Genomic DNA, 18,292 nt, shown 5'->3' with positions numbered 1-18,292 from the left:
CTTCTGTGAGGCCAGAGGTGACATCAGCAGGGTCTGGGGTGCCCCTGAGGGCAGCACTGACAGAGGTCACCTGAGCGTTGTGAGACTTGAGATGGCTGCTCCAGGCTGACAGGAGCCAAGCAGAGAGCGGTATCAGGCTAATGAAGAAAAGCCATCTTGGAAGAGGTAGAATCCAGGACTGGGCCAAGGAGTGGGCACTGAGGTATCAAGAATAAAGTGTCAATTGAAATACCTGAGACTCCCATCAAGTCAGTGCTGCCATCAGGGGTACCCCGAAACCTTTGTGATGTCACCTCTGGCCTCACAGAAGGGGGCTGCCTATAAATACCCTGCACAGGGCGCCTGCGGCCAGTCCGGCTGGTGGTAGGCGAGAGCTCGAGTCTCCACGGCTGGAAGGAGAGAGACGGGCGGAGCTATTGCTAGAAGCATACGCGAAGCCATTGTTGTTGCACGCGAGCCATCAAGGGCCTTCGGTAATGCTCTCACACCTATAGACATCCATGTACCTCATCTGGCCTACGCCTAGTCTGTGTTTGCAATCCATGCACAGACTGCTGACAGCTACAGCACTCTAGACAACTTGGCAGAACCTAGAAAGCGAATGTCTGCTTGCTGATACAACATTTTCTTCCTGCTTCTCTCTGCAGTAGTCCTCCTGGTGGCACGTGAGTTGTTGAGGTCCTGCCGGCGACCCGCGAGACATCGAGGTGCTGAAGACCCCGGGCAGCTGCTGAGCGCCCAGCACCAGGGCAGCCTCCCCCACAGGACGACTGGTTCCACATCGCGGAAGCTGCAGGAACCATGAGCCGGCGGCAGGAGCAGCCCGAGGAGGCCCCCGGGGAGGAGATGTGCCCCATCTGCCTGGGCCCGCTGTCCAGCGCAGCTCGTGTGGACCCCTGCAGGCACTCCTTTTGCCTGGAGTGCATCCACGTCTGGGCGGAGGCAAGAAACACCTGCCCGATGTGCCGCGGGCCCATCGTAGCAGTGGTGCGCCTGGCCCGAAGACCCCGCGGAAGGTTCCAGCGCAACGCGCGGCTGGGGCGGCGGCAGCAGCAGCAGCAGCGGGGGCAGGGGCAGAGGAGCCCCTCCATCTACCGCTCCCGCAGCGTCTCGCCCCGGCGCAGGGCGCGCAGCCCCTCCACGGAGCGCAGACTTGAGAGAAGCTTCTCCTGGCACGCGGGGCAGGTCGGGCGCAGACTGCCACGCTCCCCACAGGACGCCGACGTCGGGGACACATCCTGGCTGCACAGGGTGCGGCAGGAGGAGCCGGGACACGGGGACCACGCGGGCCGGCAAGCCGGGCCCCCCGCCTGAGCAGGCGGCCGGGCCTCACCTGGGGACGGGCTGGGGGTGGCAGCCACGATTCCCCCAGGAAGAATAAATTATCACTCTTCCATCCTGCAAAGCCTCTGCCTGCACTTCTTCCCGCATCGCTCAGCAAGAGGGGGGTTGGGGGGGGGGGGGGAAGGGGGCTGGACACAGCCCTCCCCTGCTGTCCCCGCCATGAATTGTTTTGGGGATGTCTGCTCCTGATGGGGAATGGCTGTGGGTGGCGGGTCCGTGAATGAGACTTGGGGGTGAGAAGTCATTTGGGGGATGGGAAGTCAACATGGGAGTGGGAAGGTGTTGGGAACAGGAGCAGACACATGGTGACGTAGCCCGACTGGAAAAAATGCTGACAGCAAAAGTCTCCGAAAAGCCTGGCAGCAGAGAATGCCTGCCAGCTGCGGAACGGGGCCTGGCAACCTGCAGCATCCCTGGAAGGCGCTGCTGGCCTCCTGCAAGTGCAGCCTAAGAACCAGAGGCTGTCTCCAGGTGCCACCACCAAGGGCAAAAGCAGGGAACTACAAGAGCAATGGGCTGTCTGAGAAGGAGGAACGGCTCTGGGAAGGGTGCCATTCCCAGAGACTAGGAAGCATCGGTGTCTATCGCTCGTCTCAGGTGAAACACAGAAATTAGCAGCAGCTTTTGGCTGCTCTGAGGAGGTGGTGTCCTCTGCTCTCTTCTGTCTCTCTTAATAGAAAAAGGACTCCTTGTCGACCCTAAATGGAGCGCCTCTCCCCCTCAGAACTTCTTGTGCTGCACAAATTGTTCTTGCCTACATGACATCCTAAATCCAGTGAACCTGTGCTGGGGATTCCCGGCTGACTCTGAACTCTGATGGGAGCCTCACGTCTTTGCAGTGACGCTTTGTTCTTGACTCCTTGGGGCCCACCCTCGGGCCCACTCCTGGGTTTGGTCTCTTCCAAGATGGCTTTTCTTTATTAGCCTGACACCTCTCTCCACGCTTGCCTTGAATCACAGGATATTGCCCAGTGGTGGTTTGTGGCCATGTGTGATAACGAGAACTTTTCAGCAAAGAAAGCCTCCGTGTATCGCAGCACCCTACCAACTCCCACTTGCCGTCTCTCCACACCCGCAGGCAGGGGGGCATCCCTGAAGGGCTCAACCCTTTGGAAGGTCACGGCATGAGCTTCGTTGTTGTCAGAAGCGGGATTCTGTAAAACGTGCACTCCGGGATGCTTTTGAGGAGATGGTAGAAGAACACTGGGAGGTGCACGAGGCTGTCCTGGTTTCATCTGAGACAGAGTTTGTTGTCTTCCCAGTAGCTGGTATGGAGCTGGGTTCTGGATTTCGGATGACAGTGATGCTGACAACACACCGCTCTTTTAGTTGTCGCAGAGCACTGCTTACACAGAGCCAAGGCCGTTCCAGCTGCCCACACCGCCCTGCCAGCCAGGAGGCTGCGGGTGCACCAGGAGCTGGGAGGGGACGCAGCCAGGAGAGCTGGCCCAAACTGGCCAGAGCCATGTCCCATACCCTATGGGGTCGTGCTTAGCAATTAATGTGGGGTGGCTATGTCAGCGTGGGAGGGACTGCTGCTTGGGGATGGGCTGGGCATCGGTCAGCAGGTAGTGAGAATTGCATTGTGCATCACTTTCTTTGTACATCTTATTATTATTGTCATCATCATCACCATTTCCCTTCCTTTTCTGACCTATTAAACTGTCTTTATCTCAACCCATGAACTCTTTTTTTGTTTTTCCCTCCCGATTCTCTCTCCCATCCCACTGAGGGGAGGGGATGAGAGAATGACTCTGGTGCTTACCTGCCTGATGGTTTAAACCACAGCAACAACACATCGTTGTTTGGTATTATATTTTTTTTTTTTTCTTTTTCTTTTTTTCTGTGTTGTAATGAGTTTCATGTAGGAAGGTATGCCCCTATGGAAATTATTATTGCTGGTTTTGGATTAATTATGCAGTATAAAATCAAGGTAGAATAAAAAACAGAACATGGAGAAAGACTGGGATTAGTAGAAAGTCGCTAAGGAGGGATGATGACAAAAATATTAATGATGGGAATTTCTTTGTTTCTGCAGAGCACAGAAACTTGTGGAAGACACTGCTTCCAGAAAGTATTCCTAAGAAGCCAAAAAAGCATTCAAAATTAATATTGATTATTGGAAAGTCCTCATGTACATGAAATAGAATTAAACTAAGCATACATGGAAATGGTTAAGCATTGGGGTATAACCCAATGCAAAAGAAATAGGAAGAAGTTTCAACAGTGGCCAGTCTGTTTCCACATTATCTTTCTTTTCTTTCATATTGTCCCCAAAGGACCTACTTCTCTTCAGGGATTCTCGATTATACAGAGATATAGTTTTTGTGTAGTAGTCCTGGAATGACTGAACAGTTTACTCTTCACTAAAAAGGTCAGTGACAACGTTTATGTCTTCGTCTTGCAATGTTGTATTAGTATGAGTTTAAAAAAAAACAAAGCCCATTTGTACAAGCAGCTTTGTTTTGTATGTTTGAAAGATTCCATTTTTTCTTTTCATATTTAGCTTTTTTTTTTTTTTTTTTTTTTTTTTTTTTTTTAAATCTCCACAAAAATACAGTTAGTAAGAACACAACCTAAAGGGGTCATTGGCTGCTTAGCTTCAATAACATTCAGCAGTAGCAAGCCTCCACTCATCATTTTCACAAAAAAAAAAAAAAAAAGTCAAGAAGAAAATGCCTGATGGTGGATAAAGGAGAAAAAGATTAGTGACATTAACGATGGAGAGAGAATGTATTAAATATTAATGGATGACATTTATGCTCTCCTAATTAAGTAAGAGGTTTGCTTGGTCTAACAGCACTTATTCAGAAATACACTGGTTTACCACAGTGAATCATCTTAAGACACACAAGCAAGGTAAATGGCTCATCTTGATGCTGACAAAGCCTATCTTGTGAGGTTTAAGTATCCTAACTGGCAATACTCACAGAAAATGAAGCAGCTCTTTTGAACTCTGGATGAACCCTTTCTCTTTTTTCATAGGGGTACAGTTTGCCCGTCATCTGCTGTGAACACATCTAAGGATATATTTCTCATAGTTTGTTATAAAAAATTCTCCTATTATCAGCAAAATTTGAAATACTTTACCTAACTTCTGCCACCATGTAGAATTTCTCCTTCACATTTTTTAATGCCAAAATCTTGCCAGATGAGTTCAGTGAAGGACCAGGTATTTTTACCACATCTGCATTTGGCTCATATCACATTACAGTAATGTTCCCTGAAGAAATAGCTGGTGGAAGGCTCCAATCCTTTGTTCTGCTTTGTTGCTCTTCTACTTTTTGACATTAAATTACTCAGGCAAGATGTTTCATTTGAATATCTATGGTATAAATTACCAGTGTTGTTCTTCCCTAGCATTTGCTTGACAAATTAATTAACAATACAGTTTTATGCAGCCTGTGCATTTGCAAGGCTGTGTAAGGTGGCAGCTGAGGGTTCAGCTTGTGTAAATTAATTATAGGTGCAATTGACCTTGTGTGAAAGTGGCTGTGGCACACATAAGATTAAGAACCATTGTGTTAGGCTGTCAGTGGGAAGCACCTGCTCTTTTTCATTCTGATTCAGTCAGTGTAATGAGTGGGATTGTTTCTAATGAGAGTCTGTGGTATCTCACTCTGGAAAGTGGGAGAGCAAGGGAGGGGGATTAATTTGGAAAGTGACTGTACCTCAGGTGCATCCATTACCTGATGCAGATGTGTCGAGGAGACTATGATCCAGCTTTGTTCCCAAAGGGTGTGGAGTAAATGGCATTGTGGGGATGTTAAGAGTGGCCTAACTCGTCTGCTGTGGAGGATAGCAGTGCTACATGGAGTTATGCTAATTTTACACTCATGGGTGACATGCATCAGTTGGTGGTACAGTACCCATGAAGCCTTCTAAGCTCCCCTGATATACCTGTGATGTAGGAAGAAGGAGTCTTCTGATCAATGAAAATCAGGCAAGCAGAGGACAAAATGTAGCTAAACGTTGGCCTCAGTTCAGAGAGACATCTGCTTAGCAACCCTCATGTGCCTCAAATTGTCTGGGTACTTCTGTACTTTTCTGAATTATGACTATCATTTGCCTCCTTACTTCTCAAAAAGAGTTTGGAAATCATTACGTATATACTTTGCCTTCTGTTCTGTTCTGTTTTTTGGCTTGGGACAGGTGAAAGTTTTCAAGGATTTTTTTTTTTTCTTGCAGATTTCATCATCTTCTGCTTATACCTCACCTGAAAGAATAATCTATGAGATCACTTGCTTGCTACAGGAAGGATTATTCACCTTTGGATAATTATGGTTTCAGGTAGGGAATAAAAACAGGATCAGACACTTCACAAAGAATTAGTAGCTTATAAAATTTCAGGTGTCCTTGGCAAAAACACATACCTAGTACTTAAAAAACAAATCAAAAAAAATCTGAGTGTAGCAATGCCTTCTAAGTGTTACCTGGGGCAGAATTACAAATACAACCATCAAAATGATAGCATGCATAAGCTTTTACAAGGAGACCTGAAATGCTGAACACTGCTGAGGCAAAGTGCCAGTGGCATGCTGGGGTGGGGTGATGCTTTATAGAAAACTTTGGAAAATTCTCTAGACAGGTCTTGATTCCTACCTACATCAGCGTAAATTGCAATACGTTTCCTGGAGACAACATCAAGGGTTCGTGCTGAGATGAGAAGTGAGAAATGTCTTCATATACAAAGAGCCCAACACATTTTTATTTTTTTTATTCTTCCTTACCAGAATGAAAATGCCTGAGGTCTCTTCTCACCTTGGGGAATTTTATTTTTAAAATCTTCCTTCTGGCTTCCATTTTCTGGTCAAATGAACATCATGACCCCAGTGTGACAAGGCTGAATGTGGTGGGACTCACATTGATATAGTTGCAGAGAACTGCCAGGGCTGAAAGTCACCTCTGGAGGATTTTCATCCAACCCTTTGCTCAAAACAGGTCCAATCCCACAACCTCTCACTGTATCAGTGTTTGACCATTCCCACAGCAAAAAAAAAAAAAAAAAAAAAAAAAAAAGATAAAAAAAGGAAATTTCCTAAATTCTAGCTTGTGGTTATTGATTCTCCACCTACTTTTTAACTGAAGAGTCTCACTCTCTTTTCTACACTTCCCATCAGGTATCCCCAAGGCTTCTCAAGGTTAGACAAACCAAGCTCTCTCAGGCTTCTGTCAGACATCACGTGTTTATCCTCATCTTTGATGTTTTAAATATCGATACTGCTGCCCACTTTCTGTCAAGCCCTGAGGGCACTGCTAGTCCTAACTCTCACTGCCCAGCCACTCCAGCCCACCTGCCCATCCCTGCCATCCTGGAGGTGCTCGATGCCTTTTCTGCTCCTGGTTGGGGCAGTGGGATGGGCTCTGGCTGGTGAGATCCTGCCCTGATGGACCCCTCAGAAAGCCCCTGCTGCTCTAAGCCTCCCAAGGGAGCTGCTTTCCCTGCAAGGTCCTGATACATCTCATCTTCTGCTCATCATCATCTTCCAGGTTTCCATTAATTTCCTCCTCTTCCCAGTAACAGTTTCTCAGACTTTTCCCCATGGACCTGCATGTGCTAGGGACAAATCACAGCCACTGTTGGGATGTACTGATGTCCTTTGCTGCCATAAAGCAAAACCTCGTGTATAACACTGAGGCAGGGTGTGCTGTTGACCTGACGGAATACTGAACCTCCTTCCCCTCTTTGCTGACCAGATTCAGTGCAGGGAGTGGATCAGTAGCTGCCTCAAGCTGAGGCAGTCCCTGTGCATGACTGATGATAACCTGAAGGGCCCAGACCCAGCTCACAGGCACTGCCCTTTCTACCTCTCTCTTCACTCTTATTTTCCAACAGGGGAGTTCATCTTTGCTGCTTCCTTATGGGGATGAGAGATATGCCAGAGGAGGAAACAAATGGATACCGTTACCTCATTTTATATAGATTATAACTAACTGAAGTTAAAATGCTGTATGAACGCCAGCAGTCTTTTCTTGCTTCAACGAGTGAGCCTAAAGGTAAGAATCTTCATATTATATTAGAGTCCTCCCTCACTGGAGTAAACAGAAATTTTCCTTTGACTGTTTCCATTTAACACTCATGAAAGCAGCTAGAATTTTGCTGCTGAATTAGATGGGTCCAGAATTAAATATTTATACTGCACAAAGCTGCTCTGAATGTGGTTGTTTCAGAGATTTCTGAAGAGCTACCCAAGGGCAGCTTGAACTGCTGTGGGACTGTATGAACTGAGTAATATTCAACAACAAATGAAGTCATCATGGTAACGAAAAACCAGATGAGAGGAAAAATTCACTCGTTCTCAGAAATTCAGCACAAAACTAAAGAAGAATTAAATTATTTGATGTATGTGAGCAGTGCACTGTGCCTAGCTCTTCCAGAGCTCTTTCATTTAATACCTCCTTCATATTAGTGCTTTAGAATTAGTTTGTATTCCACAGGGTCAATCATCAGCATTTCAAGTTCAGTAACAACAATTTAACTCAGGAACACATTTATCATCCTTCAGCTCTGTAATTGTTTACATACAAAAGTACAGGAAAAAAAGGATGGCTTTTATTATTTTTTTTTTTCACAAAACTTGATCGAGAGTAGTTTACACTGAGTTTTTAGAAGTCCGTATGCATTTAGGCAGCGTAATGCTGCTGAGGTGTACAAATACAAAAAAGTTTTCCCCACCAGGGGCAAATCATTGCATGTGTTTGTAACTGACTTTCCTGGTCACCTGATGATAGCTACTAGATTGCTGATATGTATTAGTTCTTGAAAAGCACTCTCAGAGAGGAGCCTTGTAGAGTTTTACTGCTGTTTTACCTGCCTTTCTGTTACCTCCAGATGGTATTTGGAAATGCTCGAATATATTGATGAATTTTTTTTTTACTGCGAGGGTGGTGGGGCACTGGCACAGGCTGCCCAGAGAAGCTGTGGATGCCCCATCCCTAGAAGTGCTCAAGGCCAGGCTGGATGGGACTTTAGGCAACCTGGTCCCATGGGAGATGTCCCTGCCTATGGCAGGGGGTTGGAATTAGATGATCTTTATGGTCCCTTCCAACCCAAACCTATGATCCTTTGAAGCTTATCTTCTGCCCTGTAGATGATGGTACAGCATGCCTAGGTCCTTAAGCAATGAGATATTGCCTGTTTTAGCCATGGTATTAGCAAGCATTAATTACTCTGAACAGCCACACCTGGGGTCCCTACCCACATCCTCTGCCCTTGGGCCCTAGAGCCCCATTTCAGCTCAGCCCACCACCTTTAATTTCATCCTAAGCCATGTTGTAGATGTGTTTTTTTTTTTTTTTTTGCTGTGTCTTCTGGCTGGACCTTCATCATCTGCTGTGGGTAGGTTGTCTCTTGACTGAGCACCTTAGTTGTATGTTGTAGCTTTGTCTCCTTTTGCTCCTGCCTGGAGTCTCTGCTTGGACACCAGACCTCATTCATTGCTTGACGTGTAGCTGTTTAATGAAGGACTCTTTAACCTGTCCCTATGTCTGTCTACTGTGTTTTTGTCCTGCATGACTGTGCCTAGTTAGCCAGAACACAGCCTTCACTGGGGTCACCTTTGATATCTGGTTCCATTTTTACATCCCTTGCTGCTCTCTGATGCTTCTGGGGAATCTTAAGATTAAAATTAAGCTAAATACTCCTTAGATCGCTTCTTGTACCTTGTTCGTAGCATTGTGGGACTGGTTCCCCTGGTCATTTATTACTGTTACGATTGGAAAGAATGCTCATAAACTAGAGTGGATCCATAGCTGATCCCACATGAATGTATGCTGGTTCTTCTCCCACATGTGTTCATGCATTGCTTTCAGACTCTTAACATTTGCAAAGAATCAAATCCGATATGAATTTTCATAGACAAAGAAGAAAAATCGAAAATCAAATGAAAATTGTATTGTGGTTTACATGCAGTGTAGCAAAGAGATAAATGGCTTATTTTAATAATATGTATTATATTACTTGACTGAAATATTAATATGAATATTCAAAAACAACATTCTTAGCTCACATTTATTTAACACTAAATTCAGTCAGAATGCTGGAGTAGGTGTCTGTCAGGTTTTAGGTGCTAAACACATACGAATTCTGTGAAGTTTGGTGCTAATGGTGTTCATTTACTGTGTTGCTGATTATTCTTTTTTTCTTTTCTTTTCTTAAAGAAGTGAATGGTCTTGTGTGATTTGGTGCTTTTTTTCCAGCTAGATGGGCTGTTTGATCAGAATTTTCTCTTCCCAGTATGTCGAAAACCAAAAACTTTAGGAATTCCAGATTTAGTTTAGTGAGAACACAAAAACCTACCAAGGGTGTACTGCTGATTTATAACAATTATTTTGAGTGAATTCTGATTAAACAAAATCCAAAAATCCCAGTAAAGCAAGGGACAAATGGTTCACAAAGCTGTGTGTGTGCAGAGAGGGTAGGTGGCAATGGGTCAGCCAAACACCCATCAGAAATGGAGTTATTCTTCAAAATGAGCTTGGAAATAAATGAGGTAGGGGGTGTTACGTTTCTTGCAGGCAAGTAAATCTTGTTTTTTATACAAGCTGAACATCAGGTTTGTTCAAGGGAAGAAATACTGTTAGATTCTTATATGAAAGACCACATCAGAAATAAGTATGCCCTTAAAAATAAAAAAGCATTTTGTACCTGAAACAGAATGTGCCTTATTTGAATTTATAAACGAGAAATGAAAGGTATAAGGAAATGACTTTGATTATTTGGGAGATAGGTGTAGTTTTTTTTTCCTGTTGTCCTTCTTGGAGAGGTTGTCGTTTCTGTGTCCACATCTGAATCTGCAAATCATAAATATATGTACATGTACATACAGTAACATATGCAGTGGGCAGCAGTACTGTGAAATATTCATAGAATATCCTCAACTGGAAGGGAGCTGCAAGGATCATCAAATCCAATACCTGAGTCTGTACAGGACCACCCAAAAATCAGATCACATGTCCAATAGCAGTGTCCACATGCTTTTTGAACTCCCACAGGGTTGGTGCTGTGACCACTTCCCTGGGGAGAACGTCCAGCATCCAACCCTGTAAATGAAGAACTTTTTCCTAACATCCAGATTGAACCTCCCCTGTCACAGCTTCGTGCTGTTCCCTCGGGTCCTGTCACTGTCACCAGAGAGAAGGGATCGATGCCTGACCCTCTGCTTCCCCTTTTGAGTAAAACATAGATTGCCATGAGGCTTCCCTTCAATCTCCTCTTGTCTAGGCTGAACAAACCAAGCAATTTCAGCTGCTACGAATACATCTTGCGCTCTAGACCCTTTACCATCTTTGTAGCACTCCTTTGAATGCTCTTCAGTAGTTTTGTAGTCCTTCTTATACTGTGGTGCCCAAACCTGCATTTAGAAAACTGCTTTTAGTACCTCAAGGTGAGGCTGCACCAGTGCAGAGCAGAGTGGGACAATCCTTCTCTCTACTATGCTAGATATTCTTAGAGTTGGACTTAAGATCCTTATTCTCTATATTCTGGTGATGATAACTGGTTAGCATGAGATGTCTTCGTTGTTTTGTTGTAGGTCTTCTGTCTTATCTCCTCTGGGGATTTTTCCTTTTGGAGACACATGACAGTAAAGATTGATTACCTTAACCTGAGTCATTCAGTGTTTGATGTGTTTGGCGTATGGTTCATTTCTATCTACTCTTTCTCAGGTTTTCTTGGTGGAGTATGAGGATTCAAATAGCCTTTTTATGACTGGCCTTCATTCTTTTAAGAGCATGCAGTGATGCACTTCTAGTTTAACATAAACTCTAGTCCTTCTCCATTTGAGGAAAGGAGGTGCTCAGGAAGTTGGCAAAGTGAGAAGAAGGGTACTTTATATCTTTTTCTGTCTTGCAGTGGTTTCACTAATCAATGAAACTTACTGAACTACTTTTGAGGGTTTTCAATAGAAGTTACCAAAATTCATTTAAAAAAAATCCAATTATATAACATGTAAGTTTATTTTTAAGCATGATAGCCACTTGAAAAATATTTTTGCAAATGGTCATGAAAAAACAAATTGTGTTTATTATACTTGAGTAAGCAATGCACTTTTGAGGAAAATCATTTATTTAAAGGGGAAAAAAAAAAAAAAAGCTTGGCTAGATGAGATAAGCCGTTTCCTTTAAATAACTAGATGATGCCTTTCTCCAAGCACCCAGATGAAAAGCTTGCCTAAGGAGATTTTTGCCATTGTCTTGGTCATAAATGTGCTCTACCTCTATATCTGGCATAGGTGGCTTTCCACCATGGAATTTCTCTGCTTTTCTAATGCCCTTATATGCCTAGGAAGAGGTGAGCAAACCTGATTAAAACTGCAGTTTAAACAAGTTAATAGTTCTATATAACTCTGTTTACAAACAGGGTTTGACTCTTATGGGGTTGGTTTCTTCATTCTTTTTTCCCAATTAAAGTTATTTGGCGCTGAATATTTGGGATTTTAGTGCTTTCTCAGTAGTTTCTTCCCTAGCAGAAAATAAGTCCCTTCTTATATTCTTCATTTCACTGCTCTAAATGTGGCTTGTGTATTGACCAAGGAATGGAGGTCTTGATGGCTGTTCTTGGCTATTTTAATTGTAGTCTCTTTAGAAAACTGAACCTTGTTCTTTTGGGAGAATCACATGAGATTTTACGGTATTTTCCTGATAAGATCTGTGCTTCACGAAGAGCTACATGTAGAGGACCAGACCAAAATCTTTTGGCATATGTTAGTGATACCACATCAGCTGCCTCTTATTTTAGTTCTGTAAATGAGTTAATGAATAGACACTTTCAGAAACTTAATTTTCAGTAATTTGAACTGAATTTTTCAGAAACTTTAAACTGTTTAGGTAATTTAAATTTTCAGTGATTTTAAACTTTTTTTTTTTCTTTCCATTTTTTTATTAAATTGAGAAAGAACACTATTGAGCTTCAAGCAAGAGTAGGAGGGATCAATGAAACCCTGGTGTCTTTATGGTAAAATAACTTATTTAAAATGTAAAGATGATAGATAATTTTTAGCATGTTTTAATGCAGTATTTCTATGAATGTCTATGATAGTCCCAGTCCCATTTAACTATGCCTCTGACCCTGAAGCCCACCTGGGCTTCATATTAACTACACAATCAAAGGAAGGAATTTTACTGTGTTTCACACAGTTTTCTTTAATCATTTTTTTTTTTTTTTTCTGAAAGCAGTATGGGGTACTGCCACTGGATATTTTTAGCTATGTGGCCAGTTGCCAGTAATGATAAGCTATCAGCAAAGAAAAGGCTGGGAGGTTTTAGCATTTGGTAAGAGTCAGTACCGAGAGGATGGATAATAACATTGGTGTGTCAGGACACAGACAGGGAGATGTAGCCAGGACCAAATCTTTCTATTCTCTACTGCTGTCTGAGACATCTTAATTCCCCCCTTGCTTTCTGTGTGATGAATTAACTATACAGTCCATGGTCAACTGGAAGAAGTCTCTGCAGTGACTAGAACAATTCGTCCTCATTAACTCCCATTGAATTGCTGACAATTCTTTCTGAAGCAATTTTGTAACTAAATTTTTAGGTTTAAAAATTTAAACCTCACTGGAGCAGACAGTGAGAGCTGGTGGCTGCACCAACATGCCTGGTACTGTACTGAAGCTACAGAGCTCCTCAGCACTAACCTCCAGGGCTTCTGCATGAACCCTGAATTTGGGTAGCAGCCTCCAGTGAGGCTGCATTTGAGGGAAGCAATGTAGGAGAAACCCTCCTGCAGGTGTCTTCTGTACTAAAACAGTTGATATAAGCAGCCCCAACTCCATCTTTATCTTGGGAGTTTCTCTGAGCTCTAAAAGTTTGAGCTAAGTGGAAGCCAATACTGCTGTTAGCATACTGCACGGGAGGCCACTTGTTTCCACAAATAATTAGTTTCTCAACTGATATCTTCAATTACACTTTATTTCTGAGGATTTGTAACTTAGTATTTCAAAAAGGTAGTTAGAGAGCTTGTTCTTTTCCAAATTAAGTTGTCTGTACCTGATCTTGTTTCTCTTATTAAATTCTATTTAGCAATTTTGAAATTGCTGTTGCTGGGAATGCAATGAATGTAAGTACTTTGAGACTTTCCTTTTGAGATTTTTTCATATTTTGGACAGAGCATGTAGTTGCTAACATACAAATGTGGGAGAATGCTGTGGTTTTGTCAGTGCATACTTCTAGCTCACCATTTTCACTTTCACCTTCAGGTTCACTTTTGTCGTGTTAGCCAACCTGTCAAGGTAGTTTTGTGTGATGATAAAGTAGTATGTTAAAGGAATTGTCAGCTCATCCCCTGGACATAATAAAACAGTATTTTACCACGAAAATTCAAACAGTGAGGGGTTCAAAAGGAGCCAGAACAGGAAGTCATTATATATTCCCATATTCACGGGCCCCTATAGTATGCTCTTTTGGCCAGCTTCCATGAATGTTGAGGTCAGAAGCAGGAGTTGTGGTGTGGATGTCATAGGAATGGAATATAGTCTGCATTATCCAATCTCTTCAAAAGTGGTTCTTGACAGGATGAAGCTGCTAAGGACATTCCTATAAGGAAGATGTGTGATGTATAGCCCTTTCCACCCACTTTATATATGTTTTTCTGTAAGTATCAATAACAAATCATTCATTTTATTTTTGAGCTGTTATGGCTAAGAACTAATGTTCTGGAGAAGTTTAAGCTGCATCTTCTATATTCCTGGGATGCTATTAAGCTGTCATAGATAACTACAGGATGTCACATAGCGTTTATATTTTACTCACTGGCTTTGTATGTTAGTATATCTGATATTGTGAATGCTTTTACCTGTCACAGTTCAAAGCTTTGATTCAAATAAATATTTAGGAGCTGAGGTGCTTTGTCTTAAACTTTTTCAAACACAATTGGTTAGAAATAAATCTTGATAAACTTATTGTATTTCATTCAGCAAGGACTGTCTTGAGGAGAACCTTTTAATATTTCAATCTTTCATCCTGTGTGAAACAAGTACAAGTTTAAGTATAAGTTTAGTTCACCACCAAGTTTGAAGCAAAACTTAGTTTCACTGGTTAATACTCATGTATATAGATTTTCATGGGAAATGAAAAATTTTCATTTTTAAAAGTAAAAATTTCACTTTTAAAGGTAAAAATCATGGAGTTTGCTGCTTCATTTCATTACTTAGAAAGTGAAAAAGGAAGCAAAGTTGATTTTATTTCTGGTATAATTATAATATAATTGAATTCAGTAGAACCATATTGATTACAAGGTGGCAGAGTTTAAGTTAGTGTCTTGCTTTAACAAAAAAGTTAAATTCCAATACTACTAATTTCAGTGAAAAGAAAGTGCTCTGAAGCTTGTATTTTTTTTTTTTTTTTTTTTTTTTTTTTTGGGGGGGGGAAGCTTTGGAGGGCATATGAAATGTCCAATACAATTAGTTTGACTTCTCCTGAATATGAAAAATCCTGAAATTATACATCCCAAACAGCATAACTGCAAATTCCAAACATAAAATCTAGTAAGTACACAGACTTTTTTTCTTTCAGTGTTTCGCTTTCTTTCTTGAGGCAAGAACCAGTTGAGGGAAGTCTTGGTGGGAAGACTTAGGGTGGAAAGTCTCCTGAGATTATGTTGCATTGAAAGAGGATTTATCGGAGTACATTGTTTTCCTGTTTCAGTAAGGCTTTCACTGAGACGGTTTCACAAAGTTTAATGTATTTAATATGTATTTAATAAGGTGGCATATAACAGATTTGGAGTTGCCATTGATAAATACACTTCCTGCAGTAGTGCTCATATATGATAATAATGCTAGCAAAATGCTATCCTGGGTATTCCTCACTAAAGGATGAATCACAGAATCACAGAATTTCTAGGTTGGAAGAGACCTCAAGATCATCGAGTCCAACTTCTGACCTAACGCTAACAGTCCCCACTAAACCATTTCCCTAAGCTCTACATCTAAACGTCTTTTGAAGACTTCCAGGGATGGTGACTCCATCACTTCCCTGGGCAGCCTGTTCCAGTGCCTCACAACCCTTTCAGTGAAGAAGTTCTTCCTAACATCTAACCTAAAACTCCCCTGGCTCAACTTAAGCCCATTCCCCCTCGTCCTGTCACCAGGCACGTGGGAGAACAGGCCAACCCCCACCTCGCTACAGCCTCCCTTGAGGTACCCATAGAGAGCGATAAGGTCACCCCTGAGCCTCCTCTTCTCCAGGCTGAACAAGCCCAGCTCCCTCAGCCGCTCCTCGTAGGACTTGTAGGTGCAGAGCTTACAAAGAAGGTGTCCTTGTCTTGGAGGAGAAAGGGCACAGCCCCATAGGGTACAACCCCTGTGTTTCTAGTTTCTTTCCCTTCACCCCTTTTTTCCCCTCACTCTAACTTTATCTTTTTTTTTGTACTTTTTTTTTTTTCCTCTTCTGTCTTTACACTAACTCCTAAGACTTATATCCTAACCTTATCTGTTCCGTTTCTGGGATGATGTCTCACATGATTTGGGTGAAGAGTTGTCATATATAGTCATATATGTTTAGCATGTACTTCTTTGAGCTCATTATCATATTCAATGAACTTTAATATTAATTTTATGCGTAATGGAGCAAGAGGTTTCACTTGGGCATCGTGGCCCTCAAGATCCTGTTCTGCTGTCAGAATGGGGCTGTCCCACCAATACAAGACTCTTTCCTTCAGCAGCCTCTCATACCTAGCTTGTGGACCTCTATCCACAAAGTTTGTATAAGAGATAAATAGGAAGAAGCTGCTCAATTCCCTTTTGCAAAAGGCTGGTGCTTATCACTGACACTAACACGTCTGACTATTCTCCACCGGTCATATGCAAACACTTGAAGAAGGACCCACTGTCCAAAGAGATCTTGGACTTTTATATTTTGCTCATCATCAAGCACTAGCCACAACCGGGGAATATATGTTTGTTTTCTATTTCCCTACCTTTATGAGAATGATACAGGGGATTCTTCATCCACATCAAGTTTTCTTCAAAAGTTTGTCTAAAGCATATGTCTAAAGGTGTTGTGGAGGCTGAAATACTTTGCCCATGAGATTTTGCAATGTTATTAACAGCATGGATGTATCTTCTCTGCTTTTGTGATGATGACAGGTGAGACTTCTCTAAGCAGAAGAACTGTAAAATCAGTCCCTCACATTTTGAGGAGCACTAACTTAATTTTTAAAACAAACACCTGCAAATAGAAGTATAGGATAGGAGAAATAAATATTAGGTCACAGGCAAGCATCTTTTGCCAGTAATCTGTCCTGAAAACCCAACATTTTTCAAACATAGATTTTGCTCAGACAAGGAGAAGTTCAGATTTGTTTTCTTATAAAGTTGTGGGAGGTAGAGACCGTACTAAAGTGATTCACTGATCAATGCAAGATGATCCACAGACATAGTAGAGGACAAATGTGTTTGGTTCTGCAGCTCAGTGTGGAATACGTGGTTTGCAAGCTGACAGGAGCACCCCAACAAGGAACGGGTTAGGGTTAAGATAGAGGATGGTGTTAGAGGACTGAATAAAGGAAATACCTATCTTGTAAATACTGGATTGTGGTTTCCTTGAGTCACTGTTACATAAGGAACCTGAGTAACATCAATGTCTCACAGTCAGAGGAAAATAGAGCTGAGAGTAGGTGTTAATGTAGAAAGCAAGAGTAAGGGATGTGATTTGTTTGTGAATACTGAAAGCCTATGAAGAGAGGATGAGACTTAGTATTTACATAGGACTGTGTTGATTGTTTAGTTTACTGATGGTCAGGATCACTTCAATGGATTTAAAGGAAAGCTTAAGGTTGCATCAGACAGAAGCAAAACGTAGTTTATTGACAGACTATTGGATTCAGTAGTATTAAGACAGGACCAGTATTTTCAGGGAAAAATGTTGTATGTCCTTTTGTTGTCTCTGCTCAAATTAATTCTAACACAAAAAAACTGGGTTAGAAAGAAGGTGCTGGCAAACCAGGCAGCTTACATAGACCCAGTATGAGTAATATGGATGGAAATACCACCTCTCATCGCAACTTGGCAATGCTAGAGGATGTGGCCATAAAATTGTGGGCTTCTCCTTCCTCTAAGCCTAAACCAAATGTTTTTCCATGGGACTTGTAATCACATGTGCACAGGGAAAAGGGCAGCCTTGTCTTTGATACAATTCCAGTAAAGTAACTGGGTATATCTGGTGTAAATTTGGTTCTTTCTGTCCTGGAAGCAATATGCTTCCAGCATAGGAAGAGAGTAATTTCAGTTGCTCCTTTTATGATCTAATAATACTCAGTTATATTTTTGACCTTGTCATCTTGCACAAGAAATGTTTGTTGCACGTGAAAACCTATCCAGATTGAATTTGGTAGTTATCCAGTATGAATTTGATTTTTATTCACTTTTTCATCTGTCCAGATATCTAAGAATGGATGCTAGAAACATTTATAGAGCTGCAATACCATCAGATACATTTCATAAAAACAAATGCTTCTGTAATAGCAATTTTACTTCAGTACAACTAAACATGTTTTGCGTGCATGGGTATTTATGGGGGGTATAGAAAGAAGGTTGCAAGCAGTGCTGGGAATTTGATGGTAGACTACTGAAAGAAATTAAGTGTTCGCTCACTCTAAAATGGTAAGGTATTTTGGGAATGTCAGGCAGAAGTACTTTGCCCCTTAAAATGATGTGATGCAGCTTATCCCCTGGCAGAAAAAGAATGAACAAAGCACTTCAAGTAGATGCTGACTGCTGGTGGCAACTTCAGGGAAAAGTATGGTTCATCACTACTCAGCACTTGTCTTTTTGACTTTAGTGAGTAATTAAGTTGCAGTGGTCCTTTTAGTGAATCTGAACTAGGCACAAGAGACTCCATGTCCAAAATCCAATAGTGTGTGGTCTCTTGTTTCCTCACTAATCCTATAAGATGCAGTGGGTTGAATGGATGATCTAATAAGAGAATATAACTGCAGTCAGCTTACTCT

The 18,292-nt window shown here is 42.2% G+C and overlaps 1 long non-coding RNA gene across 1 annotated transcript in view; it reads left to right on the top strand.

Moving 5' to 3' along the window:
• The window catches only part of LOC311433027, a 99,770-nt gene that overhangs the window by 39,340 nt on the left and 42,138 nt on the right, over nt 1-18,292 (top strand). The window contains exons 4-6 of the long non-coding RNA XR_014690508.1: nt 3,624-3,718; nt 5,533-5,634; nt 7,181-7,341. This is a non-coding gene — a long non-coding RNA (uncharacterized lncRNA). The remainder of the gene's footprint in view (nt 1-3,623; nt 3,719-5,532; nt 5,635-7,180; nt 7,342-18,292) is intronic.

This window comes from Aythya ferina, assembly GCF_964211825.1.
Source record: "Aythya ferina genome assembly, chromosome: 2".
Taxonomy (NCBI): domain Eukaryota; kingdom Metazoa; phylum Chordata; class Aves; order Anseriformes; family Anatidae; genus Aythya; species Aythya ferina.
The sequence above is the reverse complement of the archived record's forward strand: the minus strand, read 5'-3'. Positions and strand labels throughout refer to the sequence as shown.